Source organism: Arachis ipaensis, chromosome B9 (genome assembly GCF_059453495.1).
Source record: "Arachis ipaensis isolate K30076 ecotype BB chromosome B9, ASM5945349v1, whole genome shotgun sequence".
NCBI classification, from domain to species: Eukaryota; Viridiplantae; Streptophyta; class Magnoliopsida; order Fabales; family Fabaceae; genus Arachis; species Arachis ipaensis.
The window spans coordinates 15,759,401-15,787,150 of record NC_142444.1 but is presented as its reverse complement, the minus strand read 5'-3'; the positions used below and the strand labels follow the sequence as shown (position 1 = coordinate 15,787,150).

Genomic DNA, 27,750 nt, shown 5'->3' with positions numbered 1-27,750 from the left:
CAGAGTCCCAGATGCAAACACAGATAGGAAGTTCAAGCACAAACAAACAGTTATTACAAGTAGAACAGTTAGCAATTAATCACATAGGCAAACCAAGTATAATATGCACACCCAACCAATGTCACACAAATGCATATGATGCATGCCTGTCCCTAGTGGCTGATGATATCATCTGTCGGTTATAGAGCCAACCCGACAAGTCCTGGTAGCTAACCATTGGACTGTCCCTCTGTCGTGCATCCCCAACTCGAGTTATACTCATCATAAACTTGATCATAATCATGATCCATATCCATCACCCTCACTGGTGAATATTTATCCATCACCATCACTGGTGAATATTTATGGGGGCGAGCTCATCCGGGCCTTTCACAGTGCCCGGCCACACTTACGACATAGGGTCAACCGAGTATCAAGTCTCGACCTGGAGCACGTGGTGGCTAGCCACTGCTACTACCCAGGGAAACTCGTATCTCAGATAGTGGAAGTGCAACATTCACATTTATCAATGATTCAGCATAAACATGCATTCAATCTCATCCATGGACCAACATCCATCTCAGCCATCCAGCTCACGGTTCAGTCCAGAACCAGCCAATATTCATATCATACACAGCCATTCCGGCTCACGGTTCAATCCAAAACCAACCAATATGTATAATCATACACAGCCATTCCGGCTCACAACAAAACAGCACTTCCACCATTCAACATCATTAAATTCATAAAGTCGGCATTTAAGCCATAAATTATTTTCTCAATTCATTTCACTTTGAAATCGAGTTTCAACTCTTTTCAGCCTTGGCTTTAAAGATCTCATTTCTCAAATCATCTTAGGCTCATAAGCCACTTTTACTCAAGGTAAATTCCCCTTTGAAAACAATGCCACTCTCGGCATCCTCTTTCCAAACTTCCATAACCATGGCAAGTTAAAGATTTATTTTGAAACATTCAAAATCATCCATTCAACAATGGGATTTTATAACAAAGTTTCTCGACAGAGTCCCAAGTCTTTAGGGGAGAATAACATATCTCATTTCACCAAATTCATTTAAAATCATTAAAACATTGGCTTTCTGATTTGAGTAAAAAAATAGGATCTAAGCCAAACCGAGTCACGTAATTTTTACTTCTTTCAAAACCATTTCCTTTACTTAAACAAAACCGGCTTCAATTCCATAATTAAATCTGAAGCGTTTCAAACTGATAAGAGAATCATTTTTGTTGTGTTAAACTAGAGTTCAAAAGATACTTTGAATCTTATTTAAAACGTCAAAATAATGAGGCTCATCAATCGAAATCCAATTCCTTTTAAAATCACGAAAACTCTCCCAAGGGACAATCTTTGTGTTTAATAGAGAAAAACATAAACCCGTTTTACCCTTTAAAACAGCCTCAAAGCAAAATTCTCTTTCAAATGACTTGTACCCAAAGACATACTGTTCTTCTTGGAAAATAAGGATAAATCATGATTCTCTTTTCAATAATTCTTTCAAAGCATAACTTCATTGCTTCCTTAATTGTTCTAAGTAAAGGTAATAAAGAAGCCATAATTTCACAATCCTCAAAATAGATAGGAAAGGCATTAAACTCAAAATTCCCCAATTAACATTTCAAATAAGGACTCGGATTCTATAGAAATTTCGGCAGCACCTCCCCTAAAACTTGGACTTTAGCCACCCGGTTCGGGTCCCAACTAAACCGTTTCTCATTCCTTTTCAACAGCTCAAAACCAGAAATCAATTCAAAAGCAAGCTAAATCCAACAGTCGCCTCAGTGGCTTATCTCAAGAAAAACCATTTCAAAAATCAACTCAACATCAACCGATTTAACTCATTTCTAAAGCTTTAAAGAATCGGTTCAGCAATAAATCATTTATCAAAACCAAATCAATTAAAGCAACCCAGGCTGAATTTCAAGAGTATTCTATCTTCCACATCATCAAAATAATTGACTCAATTCAAACCAATCCCCAACGGATTAAACTCATTTCAAATCTTTAAAGAATCAACTTCAAACATTACATTTCACAAGCCACACAACAATTCGGCCAAACCAACATCCATAGTCATTCGAGTCAATCAAATAATACATAAGGCAGATACAATCACCAAATACACAATATCTCACATCAGTACCCATATGTAATAATTCCAATAATAAACTATAGTTTTTGGAAAGCGCCCCTACCTCGAAACGCAAATCCATAACCCAAAAGTCTCATAGAGTCCTTTCTGCCTTAACCCGAGATCAACAATCAAAATTCCGGCAGCCAAAACCTCTGTTCCAAGCCACTTTCGCAACAGTCTCAACAACTCTAATCGCAACATACAACAACCGAAACTCAATCTTATAGCAATTAATGCCATAAACCTCAGCGTGAGATTACAGGACAGTAACGAAAGGGCTTTCAAATCGAAACGCTTACCGAACCGAAGAAGGAACGGCTAAACCGGAACAGCGGCGGTCTCCGAACCGGTTCGGCAGCAGCCCGGCAGCCACCTCAAGTAGTAGCGGTGACCAGACTCCGGCAATGGCGCCTGGAACCCACATACAGAGACGTTAAAGCTTCCAGAATCTTAAACGAATGAAGACCGAATTCAAAAACCCTTACCGGAAGAGTTTTCCGGCGACGGCAGCGAGGTTTTCCGGCGGCCAGGCACGGCGGCGCGACTCAACACAACCAGGCAAAGCGGCGGCAACCTCCAGCAACTCCGACACACCCCCATGATCGGCGACAAGGCTCCTGACAGCTGCTGGGCGCAGCGGCAGGGACAACTCCGCGACGGTTCTTCTCTGGCGCGACTCTCCTTCTCTGACTCTCTCCCTTTCTCCAACGATGGTGGGTCTCCGGCGACAACACCAGCCACAACAAGGACGGCAGAGCAAGTGCGACTGGCGATGGCGCGGTTGGAGGCCACAGCGCGTACGGTGGCGACGTGCGGTAGAGGTGACGGCGACGCGACGCGACGGCAGCTGCGAGTCCCTCTCTGCACGACGCTGACGGCACACCTCTCTTCCTTCGAGTCGGGTCTGACGGCGGACTCCAAGGCGGTGGCAGGGAACTCGACGTGTTCGGCCTCCACGGCGACAACGGTGAGGAACCAGTGATGACAGGCCGGAGGACGGCTGGACGACGACGCAGATGAAGCTCCCTCTCTCTCTCTCTGTGTATCGGTTCGGCGGCGACGGCAGTGGAGAAGCCCACCGGTGCCAGCGCCCCTCCCCCTTCTCTTCTCTTCCCTGCCGCACTCAGTCTCCCCTTCCCTCTGCAGTTTCTTCTCTTTTGTTCAAGAAGAAAGGAAAGCAGCGCGTGCTACTGCTGCTGGTGAGGGTGCATTGTGGGTGCTTGGCTGGGTCTTGGGGGGAAACGGGTCAGGTTAGGGTTTTAGGGTTTCATCTTGAAAATTAGGGTTAAGGGCATTATGGTAATTTCACATAAAATTGGAAATAATATAGTAATTGAAACCCAAATTAAGTCCAACACTAATTGTATATAGGAAATACAATTTGCTCATCAATTTCATAAATTATTTTTCATAAAATGCCCAAATCAAGATAATTAGAAATAATATAATTAAACCCCTTTATTTTTCTAAAGTAGCAGTATTAATATTTAAAATATTACTTATCTAGTCCAAATCATATAAAATCCTTATTATTTCACAACTACCAACTTTATAATATAATTATAGAAAATAATCCAATAATTATCAAATTGGATAATAAATCATAACTTGTCTCAAATTCAATAAATCACAATCTGCCTTAATTATCTTTAATAAAATAATTTCTGAAATTAAGGCTATAAATAACCATATGATTTTGAGACTTGATCATAATAAGACTTTTCAAAAGTTCTGGGTCTTACATCTTGCATAACAAAACATCTATTTCATCATAGGATTTTGTTATCATGTTCTTGTAATGTGTTTACCATTAGTCCTAAATATAAATGAACTTCGAGCAAGTCACCGTGTTATAAGAAATGAATATTTCAATTACCATCTAGGATCACAATTAATTATAGTATCAAAACACAAATATAAAATTTTCTCATGCTCTCATGCGAAGTTCGACAGTAAAATATGGAAAAAAAATAAAGAATGAAAGTGGAAACAACTTTATGCTAGTATAAGGGGGAAAAACATTTAATAGTTGCACAACAAACCTCATAGCATCTTCCAACAAGAAAATAGCGACAATAAGAGATAGTTTTTTGTTTCTGTTGTACTAGAGACAACTTCAACCTTTTTAACACAAAGTTGTTTGTTCTTTTCTGCCCGTTTTTCCGCTTTTTTCCTATATAATGAAGTTCAAAAAAGAATGGGATCAGTCACATATTAAAAAAACAGGTTTATGAATTATTCTATCCAAATAATGTAAAATTGACTAACATTGAGGTGACATAAAAGGATGGAAACTCAATATATCAGAAGAATACCTTCTTTTTCGCTTTCTTTTCCATAGAACCAAGGCTTTTCCTTACCGCTGAATGACGAGAAGACATGTGAGGTATAACTCTCTTAATATCTTTTAAAATTTCATCATCAAGGGAACGAGAAGACCCACGAGAGAATATGGATAGAGTGCCACTTGAACCAAAATGCAATCCTTAAGACTTCAAGATAATTCGATAGATCCATTATTCTACAGTCAATATTAAACTGAATAAAATGACAAAAACAATGTCAAAATCATTTTGTCAATAAACTGAAACTAACATGTAAATCTAACCGTAAGTATCAAAGTACGAAACATCATTTAATTAGATTGACATTATACTAAGATAAAAACATGTTATGCAAAGAAACAAAATAACACATTTTTCAAATAAAATATGAAATATTTAAAAATATGATAAATTATTGACAAAATAACACATTTTTCAAATAAAATATGAAATATTTAAAAATAAAAGTTCTCACCCTTAATCAAAGAAATCACAGTTGTTGGATGATCAATTATTGACAATCATTTCCATCATGAAAAAGCTTCCACAACCTAATCTATGCACCAAATTAAAAGACAAATCCAATTAGACCATTTCTAAATACAAAAAGAACATCCTAACCAGTCAAAAACGTCGGGCTTAATAGAACAAAGTCAGGAAAATCAACAAACACTACAGGAAACGGGCTCTCGACGTATTATACATTAATAAAAAAGGTATGACTTTACTGGATAAATCAATTAAATCCCAAAAATTATCATTAACGCTGTCAAATTTACTAAAAAAATACAAAACTAACGCTAAATTTCATATTCTAATTGATAACTTATATAATATCAAATGCTTGAAGGCTACTACTACAAGGATGAGCAAGTTCTTTGACTTATAAATTATGACTTCACTTTTTATTTTTTAACAACAGGAATATTCATCATACACAGCCAAATATATATATATATATATATATATATATATATATATATACAACAACAATTACATAGTACGGCAACACAGTGAAACCTAATCTACAAGATAAAGTGCGACATTCAGTTTCTTTTTCTTTTTAAAAATACAAAACACACTCAAAGGACACAATATCAATGGACTAAAACAGTAAGAGTCGAAGAGAAAGAAAGGGAAAGGTAGAATGGGACGGTACGAACCTCACAACTTACATGGAAGATATGGCAATGGATGTGAGAACACAGAACGGCGCTGCAGATCTCACAAGAATGTCTTAGGATTTGTTAAAGTCTTTATTAAGTTGCTTTTATAGCTGGAGGTAAGGTAAGGGTGTACATGGTCAGTGAAGCATGCTTCGCTTTGATTCGGATTAGATCTTAAATAATAATTAGGTGTTTGAGATTTTTATTTGGTCTTAGATATAATAAAATTATATTTTTGGGTCGCACTAAAATCGAATCTAAATCGGTGGAGTTCGGATCTTATAAATTTTTACGTCAAACAAATTTTGCTGTACTTATAAAAAAAAATATACTTATAATCGAGAAGTTAATATCCATATTTGTATTTAAATTTATTTATAAATTCTAATTTCATACTTCTTTAATCTATTTTCTAATTCAATAAGTGTAATTAAAAATAAAACAATAAACTTATAATTAATATAACATAATATTAGAATCAATTTAAACTTTAAAGTATATATACCATTTTTAATCCCCTTAGGATACATATGGATTGGATGAAGCTGGATTTGCCTTGATTCGGACTTGGTTTTAAATGATACCCGAGTCTATCTTTGAGACTCTTACCCGATCCTAGACCCCGTAAAATCATACCAAATTAGCTCTTAAAGTATTTGGATTCGGACCGGACCGGATCATGTACACACCCCGAGCTGGAGGAGTGGAGGTAGGGATGGCAACATGTACTTTATGCGCAGGTACCCATCCAACCTGCACCTTATATATGTATATGTTATATACTTATATAAAAATATGTTTCAAGTGGATGTTGAATCAAGGATCTCTCACTAAATGCAAAATATCCTTAGCCACTAAAAGAAAATGATTAATTGATAATTTAATACGCTTTTCTTTTACATAAAAAAATTAGTTTTATTTTAAATTATCATCGAGTTATATAATAATATTACATCTTTTTTGTCAATTGCAGGTAGGGGTGTTCATGGTTCAGTTTTTTCATAAACTGAACTGAAACTGCACTAAACCATTTTAAATGGTTTAGAAAATGAACCAAACTATTTTGTCAAATAAGAAACTGGTTTTAAACCAGTTTATAATACAATGCACCAGTTTTGATGGTTTCAGTGGCTAAGAAAAGGGGGGTTGAATCTTAGCCCCCTTTTCTGGTTGCTAACACTTGCTGAACTCAGAGGAGACTTTTCTGTTTTGGCTCGTCTCTGGACACGAGACTTTTTCTTTTATCTCGTCCCTAGCCACGAGACTTTTTGTTTTGTCTCGTCACTTGGCACGAGACATTTTTAGTTTTTGCTCCTGTGCAGTAGAAAACAGAAATGGAGTAGGAGAGAAAAAAGATTACACCCAGATATATCCTGGTTCAGCTGCTAAGTACAGTGCAGCCTACATCCAGTCTCCATCACAACAATGATGGAATTTCACTATAATCAACTTGATTACAAACTGTAAAGTGCTAACCCAACTTACAAGGGGATTCCCACAGAATCATGAAACACAACATAGATGAACAAAGGAACTCTAAGACATCTATGGCTTTTTCTTTTAATTTTGCACTCTCTGCCTTTTTCAGCTCTATGGCTTTTTCATACAAACCTCACTGTTTGCCTTTTTCCATGAGACTCAAGACATGACAAAATTAAACAGAAAAATACTAAACAGAATACATTGAAGGAGAAGAGAAAACTGTTAGCTCAGGTAGCTCTGAGAACACTGTGCCTTGCACTCTCAAATTTTCTCATTGCTCCAAACAGTGGTTGTTCACCCTTAATATAGAAGAGGGAAGCCTCCACTTATTGAAGCCAACAACCGAACCAACTTCTTCCTCCTTCAACTATCAGAACCGGTTCGGCCACATAGAGAGAGAAGAGATAACCATGCAAAACCCAACATGCAATTACCTCTAGTCCTTTCTTGATCATCACCCTTCATCAATTCGAGCTCTCCATCCTTGGCTTGCTCTCCAAGATGGATTTCTGGCCCTTGATGCTTCATGATGATGATGACTTCATCTGCTTCAATCTCTGCCTCAACCATCACTTTGCCACTCTAGCTACTTCCTGTGGTGGTTGAGTAGAATCAAAGACAAGCCATGCTTCAAGAATCTCCCTTGCTGGCCGAATCTTTACCTTCCATTTTTGAGCATGAAGAACTCAAGATAACCTCACCAAATCTAACCTCATTTGGTGTGTATCTTAGCCACAGCTCATTTTTATTTTAGTATGTTTTCTTGCCATCATTAGCTTGATGGTCTTGATGCATGCAGCTTCTTCTTTTTCTTTGTAGATGAACATAGCTTCCATTGTTTCCTGGACAATGACCGAAAAGAAGAGAAGCAAATAGAGAAAGAAGAAAGAGAAAAGAAAAGCTATGAGTGTTATGATAGATAAATTAATTTAGGTGCATTTCTCCATGCTTGTGTAGTAGCGTGTAAGCTACCATTAATTGCCATCATATTACTTGACTTTTTCTCTTTCATATTTCCAAGGACTGCATTAACTTTTCTTTATAAAATTTGAATTCCATAATAAGTTAATGTGTGAAGTCTGTTGGAAGCATACAACCAAAATTCAATGAGTTGGGTTTTCATCATTGTGCCCCAATTCCATTTTTTTTCTTTCGGACCATGCATGCAAAACAAATTGGACTTGTGATACTATTTAAATTCTGGCCCAATAGTAACATTTGCTTTCCTGATGAATTTTTGGATCAAGCATTGAACACATAGGAAAGCTTTCTTTGGGCTTGCTGTATTTCATTTATTTTCGGCCCAATAAAACCTGCACAACAAAATTAATTTAATTAACACATCAATCAAGATTAGCCTAATAATTTTGCTGTTAATAATGTTTGATCATCATCAATTTAGTTTAGAGTTTTCCAAACTCATCAAGTTTAAACCAGTTCAAAAAAATAAAACCAGTTTTAATTGAAAAAACCAGTTTAAACTGGTTTATAGGCTAAAACTAGTTTTAACTTTTAACATATATAAAATTAGTTTTTACATTTTCTCTCTCCCCCTCTCTCTCTCACTCTCTCTCTTCTTCTCTCCCTCTCTCTCCCCCTTTCTATCTCACTCTCTCTCTCTCTCTCTCTTCTTTCCCTCTCTCCCCCTCCTCTCTCTCCCCTTCTCTCCCTCTCTCTCTCCTTCCCCTCTTCCTCTCTCTCTCTTCTTCTCTCCCTCTCTCCCCCTCCTTTCTCTCTCTCCCTCCTCTTCCCCTTTTTCTTTTCTCTCTCCCCCTTCTCTCTCTTTCTCTCTCTCTATCCCTCTTCTCCTTTCCTCTCCCCCTCCTCTCTCTCTTTCTTTCTCTCTCTCTCTCTCTCTCTCTCTCTCTCTCTCTCTTAACATATATAAAATTAGATTTTACATTCTCTTTCTTCTCCTCTCTCTCTCCCTCCCTCTCTCTCCTTCCTCTTTATCTCTCTCTCCCTCCTCTCTATCTATCTCTCTTTCTTTCTCTCTCTCCCTTCTCTCCCCCCTCTCTCTCTCCTCTTTTCTCCCTCTCTCTTTCTCTACCTTTCTCTCTCTCCTTCCCCTCTCACTCTTCCTCTTCTCTCTCTCTCTCTCTCTCTCTCTCTCTCTCTCTCTCTCCCTCTTTCTCCCCTTCCCCTCTCTTTGTATGCCTCTTTCTCCCCCTTTCCTTTTCTTTCTCTCCCCCCTCTCTTCTTATCTTCCTCTCTCTTCCCATCCTCTCTCTCTCTCTCTCTCCCCTGCCCCTCTTTCTCCTCCTCCCCTTTCTTTCTCTCTCCCTTTTCTCCCTTTATCCCTTTCTCTCATTCTCTCTCCCCTATCCCTCCTCCTCTCTATCTCTCTCTCCCTCTTTCTCCTTCCCTCTTCCCCTCCTCTCTCTCTCTACCTCTCTCTTTCTCTCTCACTTTCTCTCCTTTCCTCTTCCCCTCCCCTCCCTCTCTCCCTCTCTCTTTCTCTCTGTCTCTCTCACTTTCTCTCCCTCTCTCTCTTGCGCTCTTTTTCCCCCTCCCTTCTCTCTCTTTCTCTCTCTCTCCTCCTCCTCTCTCTCTCTTTTTCCTATCTCTCCTCTCCTATTTTTTCTCTTTTTTTCTCTCCCTCATTCTCTCTCTTATTTTATAGAAAAGAGGGGGGGAGAGAGAAGAGGGATATAGAGTGAGAGAAGGTTGAAAGAGAAAGAGAAAAGAGAGAAAAGAAGGGAAGAAAGAGGAGAGAGAGAGAGAGAGAGGAGGGAGAAGAAAGAGAGAGAAGAGGAGAGAGAAAGAAGGGAAGGGGGAGAGAGAAAGAGAGAAAAGGGAAAAAGGAGAGATAGAGAAAGAGAAAGAGAAAGAGAAAGAGAGAAGGGAGGGAGAGAGAGAGAGAGGAAGGAGAGGAGAGAGAGAGAGAGAGAGAGAGAGAGAGAGAGAGAAAGAAGGGGGAAGGGACGGAGAGAGAGAGAGAGAGAGAGAGAGAGAAAAGGGGAAAAAGAGTGGAGCGAGGGAGAGGGGAGAAAAAGGAAAGAGAGGGGGAGAGAGCGAGAGGAAAAAGAGAGAGAGGAGGGGAAGAAAGAGAATAAGGAGAGAGAGAGAGGAAGAAAGAGGGAGAGAGAGAGAGAGAGAAGGGGAGAGCGTGAAAAAGGAGGGGGAGAGAGAGAAGAGAGAAGGGAGAGGAGAGAGAGAGAGAGAGAGAGAGAGAGAGAGATGGGAGGGGGAGAAAGAGGAGGGAGAGGAGAGAGAGAAAGAAAGGGGAAGAGAGAGGAGAGGGAGAAAGAGGAGGAGAGAGAGAGAGGAAGAGAGACGGAAAAGGAGAGGGAGAGAGAGAGAGAGAGAGAGAGAGAGAGAGAGAGAGAGACGGAAAGGAGAGAGAGAGGGAGAGAGATGGGGGAGCAAGAGAGAGACGAAGAGAGATGGGAGGGGGAGAGAGGAGGGAGAGGAGAGAGAGAGAGGAGAGAGAAAGGAAGAGAGACGGAGAGAGAGAGAGAGAGAGGAGAGAAGGAAGAAATGGAAAAGAGAGAGAGAAGGGAGAGAGGGGGGAGAAAGAGGAGAGAGAGAGAGGAAGGGGAGAGAGAAAGTGAAGGGAGAGAGAGAAAGAGTATGTAAAAATTAATTTTAGAGTTTAAATAAAATCAATTTTAATTTGGTTTAAAACTAAACTGAACCATAAAAACTGGTTTTTAATAAACTGGTTTTCATAAAAACTATGGTTTCAGTTCAGTTTTTTATTTAAAAAAACTGGTTTATTTAAAACAGTTTCAGTTCAGTTTCAATTCAGTTCAATGAAACCAGTTTTTTTGCACACCCCTAATTGCAGGTAGAGTCGGGTACCTGTGGATAGGGTTAGATACCCGCGGGTTAAGAATGATAAAGTTAGGGTTGGGATATTTTCAACTTACGGGTAGGATATAGTTGCGTTTATATAAAAATCCAAGGCTCTGAGAATCGGACCGATCATTGAACCGTTTTAATTACTGATTTATTGGTTCATTGATTAAATTGGTCCAACTGTGATTCAACAAAAAAAATATTTTAAAATAAAATAATAAATAAATTACAAATAAACATCCTAATATAACAGGCACACGCACAACTCGCTTTTTATTTCTTCATAAAATATTAATGCAAACCATGAAGAAATATGGCTAAAATGTAAGCTCATTTGAGGGTAGAAATATATCTTGGTATTGAGTTTTGTGTCTCCACTTCAACTCATTCCACCATCTTTGTTCACCCCTAATGGATCTTAAGTTTTTTTTTTATCCTTGCAAAATGGTAAAGATTTCAACAAGTGGCACCTGTATATATTTATGGCCAATGCTACCATGCTGAACATCAAATTTTTCAACATGTATGGAAATGAGGTGGATACTTCTTATGAAGGATGCGTGCTCGTGTTGATATGATAGAAGGAGACAGGGACTGAGTGGCAGTAATAGCACACAGGAATTTGTCCAGTATTATGAGGTAATTAGATGAAAAAGCTTGTTTAAATTAAGTGCTTAATTATTTACCTAATTTTGAAAAGAGTTGGGTTGGTAATTTTTTATGAAGTTGAGCTTTTTTTGCTAAATACATGAATTGGGCTGATATTGTATGGAAATGATCCAAATTAACTTATACTCTTATATAAAATAAATAACTTAGCTGTGTGCCGAAAAAAAGAAAAAAAAACTTAGCTCATAAATTCTAGAGGGAAAAAACGACTTACTTGATAAATTATTGTTTAATAATCAGTGGTAACATTATATTCAAATAAATTAAATAATTTATTCTTCAAAATATTAATCTGTTAACAATGATTTATTTCAGTTAACCAAATAGTAACATTGTCACTCATTTAAGTAAACAAGATCTAATTTAATTTATTTTTAAATCACAAAATCAATTTTTTTTACGGTATTTATTTTTAAGTAATTTAATTTATAGTCAATATTTTCAATTTAACGTTAATATTCACTAATTTAATAAAGTAAATATTTTTTTAATAACCAAATACACATCACTAACAATATAAGCATATTACATGCTATCCCGTCCCACCAAGCAATGGAGACATAGGCTGTGTAGAGTCAGAGGATATGCAGTCCGTGTTAGAGAAGGGAATTTATGTGGTTAGAGTTATTCATCCCTAATGATGATGATTATGATGTTGGGTTTTTTGGTGTAGGCCAAGCAAATGGATTTTGTTATGATGTGGGATGGGCTTTATGGTTCGATTTTTCGGTAGTTAAAATTATGAGTAAAATTTTTTGTGAGTTGGATAGAAAAGAAAAATTTTGGTCAAAATGATTGATAATTATAAAAGTAAAAAACTAAAATACAATGGTAGTTGCTAGTAATTGGTTAATTTAGGAAGGAAAATATATAAGCCAATTCCAAAAAAAAATGAAAAGAAAATATGTAACAAAAAAAACTTAGTCAGGAAAATTATGATTAGAATTTAGAATGTTGTTCAGAGTCAGTGTAAATTTGATAATTTGAAAGTTGATAAGATTTAAGGATTTAAAAAATTAGAAAATGATAACTTTGATTTAAAGAAAGAATTATTTCAATTAAAATATAAGTAGATGTTTATTAAACCAAGTAGAAAAGATAAAAAAAGTATCTACCTATTTTTAGAGACGATAACAATAGTTGCCATTGTTAAGTATGAGTTAATATTTTTTTAATTTATAATTAAAAAATCCTTGAAGAAGTTATGGTTGTTGTCCGTGTATTTTTGTGTATTCTTATATACTGTTTATATATTTATATATTATCTGGAGATGGTGATAATGGATTAAAAAGCGGAATTGAAAAAACTTAAAGCAGAGTTTGCCGCGGGGTTAGGGGAACTATATAAAATTTATAGAGTTTGCCGGAGAATAGGCGAAGTTGCCAATTTTTATAGAGTTTGTCGGGAGTTCGGCAAACTTGCTTAAATGCCAGGAAAAAAGAAAATCGTATTTAAGGAATTAAAGTTCAGAAATCATGTTGGGAAAAATAATACCCTTTTTTCATTTAAAAAAAAAATCCCCTAGGATATGCATTTGATTAAGCAAAATGTAACGCTCAACACAAGACACACCTGGCAAGTGATTTGTGATCATATTTTGCAAAGGCCGTTTGTACCGTGTTGTAGCCCTTATATTTCAGCAGGTGATAAACTGAGCTGGCGGCATCATCTAGTAGACGCGTATTGATATACTCCGCACGTCCGCCGTTCTCCTTTGCGGCCTACTTATGCTTGAGACTGCATATGGTGCTTGATGCTCCTCACCGTGCTTGACGCCGTCAAACTGAGCACAGACAGCAGGGATGGTTGGTGCAGCTAGAGATTGTACTGGAGCGACGAGTAGAGGCTGAACGAACTACAGAAGGGAAGTCCGAATAGGATGGGAGGCAGAAGGACGAACAGGCACACTTTAAGCGGACCTACTGAAGCTACCATCATGGGAAGTAGCTGATGGGTTCAGAGAAGTGTGTTCTGTTAATCCACGTCGAAGGGGCAGCTGACCTCCGTGTACGAAGTACAAGAACGACCGACGAATTACTTGAAGGTTGAGAAGGTTGGCCGGCTAAGAGAGCTTATCCGAAAAATACCTGTTGGCGGTCTTCTGGACGGAGCAGACAATTTTTTGTGCAAAGAAGTTACGGCAGTTAATTCGGTCAGACGTGTTGTGAAAGAATTACCTTTTTGTAACCTTCAATTCTAATATACGGTTTCATTCTGTCTAATTTGTATTTACTTGTAGTGATCAATTATGTCGTTGTTAAGACAATTATATTTTGATTTCACAATAATTATGTTCGTATCCTGACCCGACACCTATGCGCAGGTCCAAGTAGGATAAAAAATTCCGAATCCATAAGTTGGGCTCCCCACGTAATCGACCTCCCTCCAAGAAATTGGACCCGACACAAAGTCCACCCTAAGGAAGTTGGAGACGAAGGTTAGCTGGCAAATAAGACTTATTCAAATAAATAGCTGCCCCTAAAATCTCCCAACCCACTTCCAGGAGTCATATCTCAACTTTCCTTAGATAAAGGGACGGTTATCCTCCTTAAAAGGTGGAGCTTCTCCAAAGGTGTTTATTGAATCACCACTATGAATACACTGACACCACTCAAGTATCTCTAAGTTGCAATATTCTCCAAACTTAGTAAGGGTCTTTCTCGTTCAGACGATTGGCCCATGAAGAAGGAGTCGAGCCCACTATTCTCCGGTCACCCATCGTAAGAAGTTATATAGTCTCATTTTGTTCGGTGTGGATAATTACATTACATTACCCGCAGTAGTGGTATTTTCCAACAAATACTTATACTATTTAATAGTGAAACCGATGTAAACTAATTAAGAAATTATTAAAATTTAACAATGATAGTTATTTCATTATAAAAAGAAATTAAAAATATGTATCCCAGCCTAAATATAACAAAATATATTTTATGCTTCAACCATTTTATTTAATATGCAGTCTGATATTCTCAAAATATTATAAAAAAAATGTATTTTAAAGTTAACTTTAAACCGGTTATTATTTTTGTTTTGTAGTTTTGTAGCCAGATGTATAAGATAATGGTGCTGAAAATCGAATTGGACCGAGCGGTTCAATCCGGTTAACGGAAAACTAGTCAACCAACCGATCCGAGTAAGCATAAAGACCGCATGGCAAAAACCCTGTTATAATACTTCTTTCACATATTATTATTATTATTATTGTTGGGACTAAGCCCACAGAGGAATACAGCATCCCACTCTATTCTTCTTGATGGAATAACACGGCTTCAAAAAAAATATTGGGCTTCAAATCAAAATGGCCCAAACATTTAACCACATTAATTAACATAATTTACTACCTAATTTATTTATTCACTTTTACAACTGAAAGCCTATTGTCTCTCTGCTTCGTTCAGAATTGTTGTTTCTTGGGAAACATCTTTACACGCGTCCAATACCCATCTACTCCACGTTATTTCAGCATGAAAAGAAAATTCTTCCTTTCATCACCGTAGCACTGCCCTATATTTATTTGCTCTAGAGAAGACCATCTCAATGTCATGTTTATAGTTACAAATCTGAGTCTTGACAAGTTAGCTAGCAGTAGTACCTCATTTTGGAAGAACATCCTCATCGGTCTTTGTGACTGGAATAAGTTCTTTTAATTTAAAGCAATTATGAAATTTCAATTTCTGAGATATATTGAATAGTCCCATTGTAAAAAATAGTTCTTAAAAAGGGACAATTTTTCAATGTCAAAACCTTTAATTCAAAAAGAAATCCAGGATTTAAAGGATCTCGAAGCACACAATTCAGTTTAAGCAATTTGTTTAACAGTAACAAAAGTTAAAAAACAGTAACAAATAATCACCCTAAACCCTAAAATCAATAAATCTATCAACAAAAATTAAAAAATAGTAGATTCAGAAATTAAAAAACAACAACAATAACATAACAAAACCATTTTTATCAATAATTTTAACAACACAACTTATCAATGATTATTCAAAAATTAGAAATTCAGAACAGAGTATAAATGATACATTACAGGGCCACATTACATGTGTTTTGTGCATAAAATTTGATTGTGACCATCTTAGAGTCAGAATTATTGTTCACATTACAAGACACTATTATATTATTCTGATTTGAAACTTTGTTATTGTCAGCTACTCCGCATTCTACAAATAGATGCAATTGCAAGATACTATGGACTAGAAAAAGGATAAATAATTAACTTACAGTGGTCATATCACTCGAATACATGTAAAAAAAAAAACACATAAAACAGTAATACAGCAAAACGCAAAATAGCAATTCTCTCGTGAGTTCTCTCTCCCTCTAGTTCTGATTCCCGACACGGCACCGGTGGCATCCCCTTCCCCCTCTTCTTCTTTTTCCTCATCTTCCCTTCCTCCTTTTCCTTCCCCCTTCCTCCTCTTCCTTTCTCTCCCCCGCATTCTTTCCTTTTTTTTTTAATTTTATAATTTTTTTATTAGGGATAATTTAGTAATAAAATTAAAAATTTTATTAAAAAGAACGATTTTAATACCAAATGAAATGTTGAAGACGATTTTAAATCCAAAATAAACATCAGGGACGAATTCGATTTTGACCTTAAACCTTAAGGATCAAAACAATACTTAATAAATATATTTTTCTAAATTAGTATAATTATGCATTATTCATTAAATGCTAATTATAATATAATAATTATAATAAAAATATTTCTAAAATAAATTTAGAAGAGATAATAGTACTTTCATTTTGGAGAAAAAATAATTCATAAAAAATTAAAACCTCACTTTCATTAGTTGATAATGCATTAAATATTAATTTTATTTAATTATAATAAAAATAATTTTCTAAATTAATATAATCATGCATTATTCATTAAATGCTAATTGTAATATAATTATAATATAATTATAATAAAAATATTTTTTTTAAATAAATTTAAAAGAGAGAATAGTACTTTCATTTGAGAGGAAAAAAGAGTTTATGAAAAATTGACATCTCACTTTTATTAATTAGAGAAAAAACTCAATTTTAATATATTAAATGGATTGAGATCAACAATTAAAATCGCTCAAATAATAATATTCCAAGAACAGTTAAAATTCTTCCTTATACTATAAAACACTATCATAGTAAGAGTAAGAAACATTATGTATTAGTACTAGTGTCTCAACTACACATCTCTTGGATCGTTTTCTATTTTTGTGGGATCATGTAACTTGTTCAATTAAATTTTGAAAATATGTAAATATAACTAATAAAAAAATTAAGCACCCAAAAAATGGCTTAATGTAGCGTATTTGTAGCTGGAATATAAATATCCTATGTTTTATTACGTGTGTAATTTTTTACTCAAAATTCAAAATTTGAAAAAAAAATAGAAAACTTTAAAATCTTTTTTTTAATTAATAGACTTAAAAATCATTAAAACAATAATTGTTTCATAGCAATATAAAGTAGAGTAGTGAATTCTATTACACAAACACAGAAAAATAATTTTCGTATAGAAATACATATTTTAATATTTATAAAAAAAATTTCTATTATGACAAATTTTATTAATCTATTATGAAATATTTGATAATTTTTAGTACTAATTAATATATAGGATAAATTATTTGAAGCATCATATATAAATATGTATTGACTGATTTTATAACTAAATTTTTATATTTATGGAATATCTTTGCAAAATAATAGCATTTAATAGGATTTGGGAAAAAAAAGAGTATTGAATAAATATAAGTTAGATGTTGATATAGAAATAGGTTAAATGAGTTAATTGAGGATATATAACACCTAATAACTAAAATTGTATTTGGACCAGAGACAAACATCAAAGAGACAGTGACCAAATTAAATCATTGTATTATATTTGATATAAAATATACAAAACTAAATATGTCCCAATAACCGATTTAATTTAAAATAAATACACAGACAAAAACAAATAAATTATTTGAATATTTTTTTCTTTTTCCATTTTTCTCTTCCTTTTTTTTCTCCAAAAATTCCTTGATTGTTATTAACATCCTTCAATTTTTAAGTATTTTCCATTAAAATAAAATAAAGGGCATAGAAGAGCTGGTTATAACAACACAATTTAAATGTCTTTTGTCCCAATTCTAATAAATCTAAAAGGTCCCAATCCATCACTACGATCACTACGACCACATGCACTATATTTGAATCAATGATCAAACACATATTATGCCCATCATAAATCTTTCATTTTCAATAAGCGACTAAAGGACGGAATTAAACACATAAGCAAGTTCGAACAAATAAAAAAAAAAAAGATTCCCATGAGTACAGTCTCTAATCAAAATAGAAATGTCTAAAAATAAGTATGACGAAAAATCCGACGCATCCTAACTAATTTCGTCGAAGAAATTCTCATCCTTGCATTATATCCTATCTTTTTGTTGGGATCCTTCTAACACTTTCGCAAGGTGAAGATCTGGTTCTGATGTGTGGTGAACTAAGATCTGACGGGGTGTTTTAGTAAGGAAACAGGGCACGTACTCCACCTTTGGACTTTTGCGAAAGGTCAATTTTTTTCTCTAAATCCTCTTCTATGCTATAGCTGCTGGAATCTTATTCCTCTGTCTTAGAATCTAACTTGAAGTAGACCACCTTGGTGGCCGTTTCTTGGGTGCTGAAGTGTTCGCATATAAAAAAGTTATAACAGACAGTTAGAGGCCTTTTCCTACGAAGTCTCGACCTAAGTAGATAGTTTGGAGCACGGTAGTAGCGATCGTAACTATCCACGCATCTTTTTTAGGATCATATTTGGAAGTCACCCTCGTGGGAGCTGCGTCGTCTCTATGCGTGCGCTGTGTCATGCTCTTCTAAAAATAGTATGGAAAAGAAAATGGATGAGAACTTAAAAAATCTCGATTAGAGTGCTAGGTGACACTTCTATATCTATCCTTAGCCCACTTATAGAATTTTAAAAATATAGCATGGTATGCATATATAAAAGAAAATAATAACATAATCAATATAGATAAGCCAAACAGAGGAATAATAGCTTATGGACACTCAACATAATTACAACTTAAGCTGGATGCAACTTTGGAATTAATAATACAAACAAACTTTTCCTTTATACTTTTTCTTTCTTAACTTTTAACTTTTATGGAAGGTATTGAGCTCAAACTGGTATAAAAGATGAGAGTCTCCTTCCTTTACCGAAAGTTTTTATTCCAAATATTTTGGTGATCACATTTCTTTACGGAAGGATTATATCGATATCTTGTTTTTGGATATCACCTTCCTTTACCAAACTCAATTTACAAATATGGTTGTTTAGGTATACACAAGAAGAAAATCATGCAAGAAGATATATATATATATATAGGGGCATGTGAAATAATGATACAATATTAATGATAATGATACTATAATTATATGGCACAAGATAAACATGTACTCTCTAATTAAGGAGATATTAATAATATAATGACACAAGTTAAAAAAATTATATAGTATCATATTTTTAATGCACATAATAAAAATAAAGCATATTAATAATCGAACAAAGTTTATAGAAAGGTATGTATTCTTGATTTAAATGACTTGTAGGGTAATAATAACAATTATAGAAATAGCATTCATCATGAAACTACAAAAATATGCATGCGCTATTGATCAAAAAGTCTTAAATAATGATGGATTTGCGTATGGGAGAAACTTGGATGATAAACATAATACAAACAGTGGCGGAGCTTGAAACAAAATTTTGGGGGGAGCCAGATAGAAGATAATTGTCAAGATGCTTTTGATATGGACTCCGTTTAAGATAAGCTCGTCTAACCCCATCTCTCTTATTTGGGTGATATTGCCAAATTTAAAGCCGTTTTCCAGAGTCTTGTTCCAAAGAATTAAGGTCAAACTCATCAGATGCAACTCTTTGAACTTTTGGAGGTTGTATCTCACTTTTTTCGTGATTTATTAAAATAGAAAAACTATCTACAGGTGTTGATATTGTAAAAGTTATATGTTCTCCTTCTTAAATATTAGCCTTCCTCTTAAAAAATGCATCAATTTTTTGATTTTTCATGATTATTTTATATAAAAATTTGAATATATATCCTGTAAAATATGTAAAAAAAAGTTAGAATGATAAATATTAAAATTTATAATATTTATTGAATTTTTTTAATCAATTTATACAAATACAATAATATCAATACTTATTGAATATTCTAATATTTTTTATGATATAAAAAATTAAATTAGATAAACAGTAAAATGTAAAATATAAAATGTAAAATAATACTAAATTACATAAATAAAAAATACCTAATATTTTATATTTGAACTCAAAGGTAGAGAAAGTGTTGCTTATTGAATAGATAAGAACTGCGAAATACGAATACACTTAGTTAAGTCCAAATCTGACATGTTTTGAATATTTAAAACTAAAAATTATTGTGCAATAAAAATAAAAGATGAAGATTGAACTTTGGTATTTTAAGTCATAGCAAAGTATTTGAGACAGTTGAACTAATTTTTTATTTTTTGAAAAAATATTACTAATTTTTTTACCAAAAGTGACCCCTCTTTGTCTTAACTAAGCTCCGCCCATGAATACAAACGTGTAAGAAAAAGAAAAAAGGGGAATAATACCATAAAACACATAATCATGATAAAAGTATAAGAGCATTATATAGCAGCAATATAGATGATAAATAATAAAATAGATCATAACGCATGCCAAGCATACAAGTAACAAAACATAATTCCCTACTTTTTTTTAATTCCTCTTTATTGATTATGAGATTGACTCTTGTGTTTGAACACAGAATATTTTTGTAGAAAAAGAAGGAGAAAGATTAGTGTTTGAGATGGGCAATCTTCTACCTATCGGTGTACCTTTATTTATATACTTCTAGTAGTAGGTGTAACTGAGGTATTTTAAATTCAAAAGAACAGTTGTTAGATTCCTATCCATAAATTTAAAATTTTAAGTCTATCTCCTTAACTGGTTAAGTCTATCTCCTTAACTGGTTTTTAAATTTCAAATTGAATTTTCTAGAAATGGTGAGAATTACAAGTCTCGTGTACGAGGGTTGCCATGCAGTTGCCATCTTACATATCGAATCACGACTCTGTGCCTAAGATGATAACACGACATATAACTATAGAACGCCACAAAAAAAATATTTTGCTAAACTAACTAAACTATTATTTTCATTTCAACTGGTGAGCCAAATAAGTTTTTGACGTTTCGGTGCTACAAACGTGTCCCGCATACCGAATTTGTACCCGTGAATGAGTCACTAACACAGAAAAAAATTCTAAAAAACTTCTATCTAATGTAGAAGGTAAGAGTGTGTCGATTTTTCTGGTTCAGATATTTAAAAAAAAAATCAAAAAGGGAGGACTGAGACGGGCAAATAAGAGAGAGGTAAAAAGAGGACAAAGGTGACAGAAAAAAATGAATAAGATAGGTAGCGTTTGTTTGCCGACAAAGACCAAGAGACAGAGACAGAGAGACAGATACCAAGAGACAGAGACAGAAATTCAATTTAGTATTGTGTTTGGTGTAAAATTGTACAAGACTGATTTATCTCTCAGTATCCTGTTTGGTTTAAAATAAAAATAGAGACTAAAATTTTAAAATTACAAAAATGCCCTTTATTTTAATTAAGGGCCCTAACCCCCAAATCTAATTTCATTTTTTTGTCAGCAAGCAACCCTAACCTCCTTTATCCTCTCCTCTACCCTTTCTCCTTTCCTTTCCGGTGAAGGAATCTTCCACCGCCGGTAGCACCTCCAAGGGTCCGAACGACGACGGCGCATCTCCATCAGTTCACGTTCGTGGCACTAGTTGCTCTCCAAAGTTTGTGACTTTGCTGCCGTTTGCGTGCCTGTGGTTTGCGTTGCCACCGTTGCCACCGTTTTGGAGCTGTTTTTCTGATCTCCGTTCTTTCTCTCTTAGCGGATATGGTATCTTTTGTCAATTTATCTTATTTACTTGTTAATTTTATGAAGTTCAAAATTGATAATTTCGTATAGCATTTTTGAATCCCTGATTTTCTGATTTGTGAATCCCTTATTTTTGATTTGTGAATCCCTCATTTCTATTTAGGGAACCATAAATCATTAAAAAAAAAAGAAGTTACCAAGTTGCAGTTACTCTTTGTTACTTGACCTGAGGTGTTAAATTTGTTCTCCTAAACTTGATGTGCATGTTATCGCTATAGAGATCAAAGGTGCAAGTTGTTTTGGTTATTGTTACCACACCAACCTCCTAATGCCACCGGATAATAATATATCCATTGACATCATCATGCATACTACTACTAATTCCTTGAAGAATGTTCTAAGTATTTGCTTGACTATGGTTAATGGTAATTAATGCTAATGGATCTTTTTGAGAAGCATTGATCTTTTCAACGAACCTGCTGATGATCAATCTTCAATAAGAAGAGAGCAAAGGAAGCCATTGCTTGAAGACACTTCATATAAAGCCTAGTTTCTGATCCATTTTGTAGTGTTAGTAATATTGTGCTCAAACAGTTGTATATCCCATATATGTGTATTATCTTTGAACATCCACATTGTTCCTTGAAGAGGGAAAAATTGGTGACATCCACGTTTGATACTCTGTTGCTGAAGATGAGGGTACTGATGGCCTCACCTTTGTATCAAATCAGATTGAATGGTATTACTAGATCAAGTCACCCTTTTCAAATGTTTTTCCATGTAAATTATTGTGCAACTATTGTAATTGTAAAATGTTCGAATGTAAAGATGTGATAACTCAGCAATTTAAGTTGTAGTGTGACCTTTGAATTGAATAGGCAAGCGACACATTGTGTAAATTTTTTTTAAATATAAAATGAGTACATGTTTCAGTATGTGTATACACTTATTTTTAGTCAAATTCGCATGTATGATGCAATTTATTGCTGAAGAAAGTTGTTTTATGTTGTGATAATATTGCAACATGAGTCACTTAGTTTAAGTCATTTACTCGAAAGGGATGAAAAGAGATTTAAGCATAAATGGGTTGGGTATGTGTCATTCTTCTCAATTGTAACTTAGTATATATTCTTTTAAAATTTGAAGGTATTCTCAATTTATCTACTATTCATGCTTTGGCATTTAACTGTTTTGCTTTCCCTTTCTTACTCAGTACTATGTTCAATTAATTGGGTTATAGATCGTAATAAGACCAAGTGTTTTCTCCATATTAGGAGACCTAAAGTTAGAATGAATTAAAGACCTGTTGCTGAAGATTCTGCAAAAGTTAGTTGTGATAGCTGAAATAGTTAATCTAGTTTAGTTAAATCATTTCTGAGAAGTTAGTTAGATGGCCATGGGAGTTATGACACCAAAAATACAGACCATGGGAGTTAGGATACCAAAAATATTGTACTAAGCCAACAAAACTTACTCGATACAGACCAAAATAAAGGCAATACCACACTACTAAAAATATTGTACTAAGCCAACAAAACCTATTCAATACAGACCAAGATAAAGACAATACCAAAATATACAGCCAAATGTATACCAAATATAAGTTTGTACGTTAAATCATGTAAAATATAACCATCTCAAAATAAGCTATCCCTATAGTGAAAAACTTAATACCTTAAGCCAAATCTATATAACAAGTGTCGATCAACAGTCAACTTCAGATAATGGAACGCACAAGGATAATTTTCTGTGAATCTGACAAACCCCAGAAGTGTGCATACACATTCGGACTCTCAGCAAACTTCAAAATTGCCTTCACCACCTCTTCATCATCGAACCCAAGCTGTGTAAGTTTCTCACCGACCTTAAACTTCTCGTTCACACCAACAATGGCATCAGCACGTAGTTGGGCATTCTTCCTTTGGTTAGCGGAAGATTGCTGGATATGATCAGCCATCCTCTCTAAAACATCAGCTTGCTTTCTCTTCCTCCTATATCGCTTTGTGCTTCCTCCACTTGCACCAGCTTCAGAATGTGAGGCTTGTCCTTGCACTGCTGGCCCTCCATCTTATAAACATCACCATTTCTTGTTAGTGTAATTAAAAGGGTACCAAATACTTATATGATAATATCGGTTTTCCTCTCTCGTTTCATATACTGAAAGTGACTTTTTCAGATACTTTAAGCACATCAAACTCTACCAAAAGGCAAAAAAGAAGGAGAAAAAAGAGGAGATGAGAAGTACATAAACAATTTGGGTTTAAATTGAGAAGAACATGAAGCACATAAACAATTTGGGTTCTTTAACTCTATTTGCAATGGGGTTTTAGTATCTTCGTTTAATTCCTTTTCCCACTTTAAAGCATTTGATCCTGTGCGCAAATTACTATATCCCATTTCATTTTCTAGCATTTTCATATATTTTAAATTCCTAATCATGTCATAAAATAATCTTACTGTTTAAAATGATAAATTTGTTTCCACTATTTTAAGAGAAAAAGAGATAGATTAATCATTTCAATGTAAAATTCGTACATATATGAAAGAGGATTAATATACACTCTTTTCCAAATAATGAAAAAACTAGTTTATTTGTTAAGAATATATTCAAATTTTGTGAGACTATGATTCTCCTACTGTTTATATGATTAGAAACTTCAATTGCCATATAGCAAATATTACTCATGAATTGGGAATCTTGGTTTATATGTTAATTGTTAAAAGGTAAAATACCAAACTTGCATTGCTAGATGCAAAATCCTTCTTCTTACTCTGCCTTCATAGCAAATTCTGTTCTCAAGTATACATGTGTCCACACTTGCATGATTAAAGCATATATTAACTAGTACATATTCCTACTTGGGGAGAATTACAATTTACTACCTTATACACACTTCTAGATTAGCAAATAACATTTTATCTTTACGTCTTAGTAGTAAACACTCGCATAAAAGATTTTAAAGAAATAGTAAATATACATTTTTCCCCTTGCTTTAAAAATAAGCTTGTTGTAAAAGAACATTTTCCTATTTTTAGGTGACTGTATCCAGAGTTACACATTCAAAATAAACACTGCAAATCTTATGTCTAGGATATGTACTGATTCCCAATAAAATTCAAAATACTGATTTCCCCTCTTCTTTAAACCTGATTAAGCACTCTATCAAGTACAACTTATGTTTTATAAAAATATATATACATGAATTTAGTTAGCCATTTTTACATAAAAAAGCAGCAATTGCTTTATCAGACTATGATTCGCAAACTATGAGAAGCCTTAATAAGGTCTAGAAACGAATCAGCTTTATGCATGAAAATTTTCACAAGTGCAGTGTAATAGAATAAACCAAGGTAACTAATAACAGTTTGCTTGCAAGTTTGTACTACATATTCAATCATACATTACTCTTCCAATTGAGTTAGGCTAATGAGAGCTTTGTGTAGACATGGAACAATAGTAGTCGCAGACATGAAAAAATTGGAAAAAAAAGTATAATCCAGAATGAAATCAATAAATAGATGTAGTTAGGCTAATGAATTGAGTAATGATCCAATTAGTGACACATAAAAGGAAGTAAACATCATAAACTCATTAAGTATAAAGCTGAAATAAATGGATTATGTTAGGTCACGAACAAATTCACAACAGGGCAAAGAATTTCTTTAACTTCAATGCTACTACTTCACACCATTAACAAAAATAATTACAAACCAAGCAAAGAGGTTCTGAGTACAAATACACCTTTCAAATACAAACAAATTTGATTTAAGCATTACAAAAATAATGGTTAAATCCACAGATCAAATTGATTATCACAAGAAGAGAAAAGTCCCAATGCTAGGTAACGAACAAATCCAAAGATTAGGGCACGACGGAAAAGATGAAAGGAATCAGTAAATTAAACAACATTTGTATAAAACTAACCTGGTTCAGAGCAGTTCGAACGAGGAATTGATGGTTGAGGTGGACAGCAATCGGAGAGAGGCGGCAGCTTCGTTCTTCGATTTTCTTGTGAAGGAGAAAAGGAGGAGATGAGAAGATGGAGGCTACGAAGATGAACTCGCAAGCGGCAAATCACTTACCTAGCGGTGGCGAGGCCAGTGGCGACACGGTGGCTGTTTTTGAAGAAGAATGAGAAGATCAATCACTAGGGTTGATCAAGAAGCCCTGGTTTACATAAGGGTAATTTTGAAATTATAAAATTAGAATGGGGTAATTTAGGTACAAATTATAATTAAAATTTCTGTTCCCGTCTTTAAATTTTTCTGTCTCTAGTGTCCCTACTTTTTGGAAGTATTGAAATACTGAAATTTTGAAGACAGAGACAAAAATTTAAGTAACAGTCTCTAGCTCAACAAACATAATACTGAGTCTCTATCTTTCAGTCTCAGTTCTAATCTCTGCAAACAAACGCTACCATAGAGACAGAAGAGCCCAAAGACAGACGACAAAAGGAACACAACTCAAATCCACATTAACAAAAAAATGTAGATAATTAATCTGCAATAAGTATAAATAAGTAGCCATAATACAATTGTTAAGTTATAAAAGAACCAGCAACGATCAACTAAATAAATAACCAAAACAACGTCAAAATCATTTTGTCAATAAACTAAAACTAACATGTAAATCTAGTAGTAGGTATCAAAGTCTGAAATATCATTCAATTAGATCGACATTAATACTAAGATAAACCACATGCTATTCAAAGAAACAAAATACATAATAACTAAATAACACATTTTTCAAACAAGATATGAAATATTTAAAAATAAAAGTTCTCACCTTTAATCAAAGAAATCACAGTTGTTTGGATGATCAATTATTGCCAACTATTTCCATCATGAAAAAGCTTCCGCAACCTAATCTATGCACCAAATTAAAAGACAAATCCAATTAGCCAATTTCTAAAAACAAAATGAACATTCTAACCTATCATCAACGTCGGGCTTAATAGAACAAAAACACTAAAGGAAACGAGCTCTCCACGTATTATACATGAATAAAAGGTATGACTTTATTGAATAAAACGAGCTCTCCTATCTTCATCCTCGTCGAAATCCTCTATCTCATCCTCCTCATCGTCGTCCTCATCCTCGTTCTTATCGTCCGATTCATCCACTAGATACCCATCAGTCTCTTGTTCAGGTGTGTTATCGTTTTCTTCAATAAGACCCATTGAAACACGATTAGAATTTTGACTATTAAGCATCCCCACGACTACCGTCATTCCTACTAGAGTCAACAGATACAAACCCTCAAAAAGCACCGGACGAAGTGCGACACGAATGCCTTGCATCCAATGAATATCCACCTGCCATAAAGTAATCAGGCTGCTGAGCATATTGTGATTGTCCTGCATCTGCAGCCATGAATCCAAGCAACTGGCTAAAAGAACCTCCTCCTGGATCAAACTGTGGCATACCCCAATGCTACTGATGTATTGGGTACGATTGGATAAACTGTGTTTGAGATACATACATATTGGCTTGAGGACATAGGTTGTTCCTGTGAAAGTGGATTCGGAAGTGGAGGGGATGGTGGAGGTGACTGTGGCTCCTGCTCTTGATTGTCAACATCCATATCCTAATTACCCTCATCATTCTCTTAAACAACAAGGCTAGACAAATTCAAACGGTCCCCAAATTTTGCCCGATACCAGTCCTTGTAAGTATCCAAGGTACCCTGTGAAGGCACGGAAAGCTCAGAACGTGATTATACCTATTTATCCACTGCATCACCTAGAATGAATGAGTCGGGGCCGTGATCCAGTTAAGATTCTTAGGACCAATGACGACTTCTCCGTGTGCCTTGTCTAGATTCTGTTCTTGATGAGGAACTACCTGAAAACACACATGACCTTCCTGAAGATCATCTAAGGCCTTCCTAAAGTGAGCAAGCGTAAGATATCTATAGCGACGGTCTCTACGCTCCCAATTACGCCACCTAACATGACTTATTTCATTAACACAATTGAATTCTAAATAATAAGATACGGGTTGACTGTAAGATAATATTACCTGTTTGCAAGCGGAAAACTGCGGGATTCCCTAGGAAGCGGCGCTAGATATGGCAGGCGGATCCAAGCCCAACCAAATAGAAATGTTAGCAGACCATCGATCTCTTTACAATCATAACGAGATGCCTTACATAACGCCTTGTATAGATGTACCAAGCATGCCAATCTCCAACTGTACTGTCCAATACTCCCAAAATTACAAAGCAGTGGTAGATACTT

General features: G+C 34.8%; 1 pseudogene across 1 annotated transcript in view; it reads right to left on the bottom strand.

Annotated features, from left to right (window-relative positions):
* Nucleotides 1–27,095, bottom strand: part of LOC148543851 (uncharacterized) — a 30,074-nt pseudogene extending 2,979 nt beyond the window's left edge. Inside the window, exons 1-5 of the transcript XR_015899568.1 lie at nucleotides 26,994–27,095; nucleotides 26,544–26,826; nucleotides 25,595–25,627; nucleotides 23,276–23,578; nucleotides 4,172–4,302 (exon numbers count right to left, since the gene is read on the bottom strand). The product of XR_015899568.1 is annotated as an uncharacterized LOC148543851 (transcript). The remainder of the gene's footprint in view (nucleotides 1–4,171; nucleotides 4,303–23,275; nucleotides 23,579–25,594; nucleotides 25,628–26,543; nucleotides 26,827–26,993) is intronic.
* Between the last annotated feature and the right edge of the window lie 655 nt (nucleotides 27,096–27,750).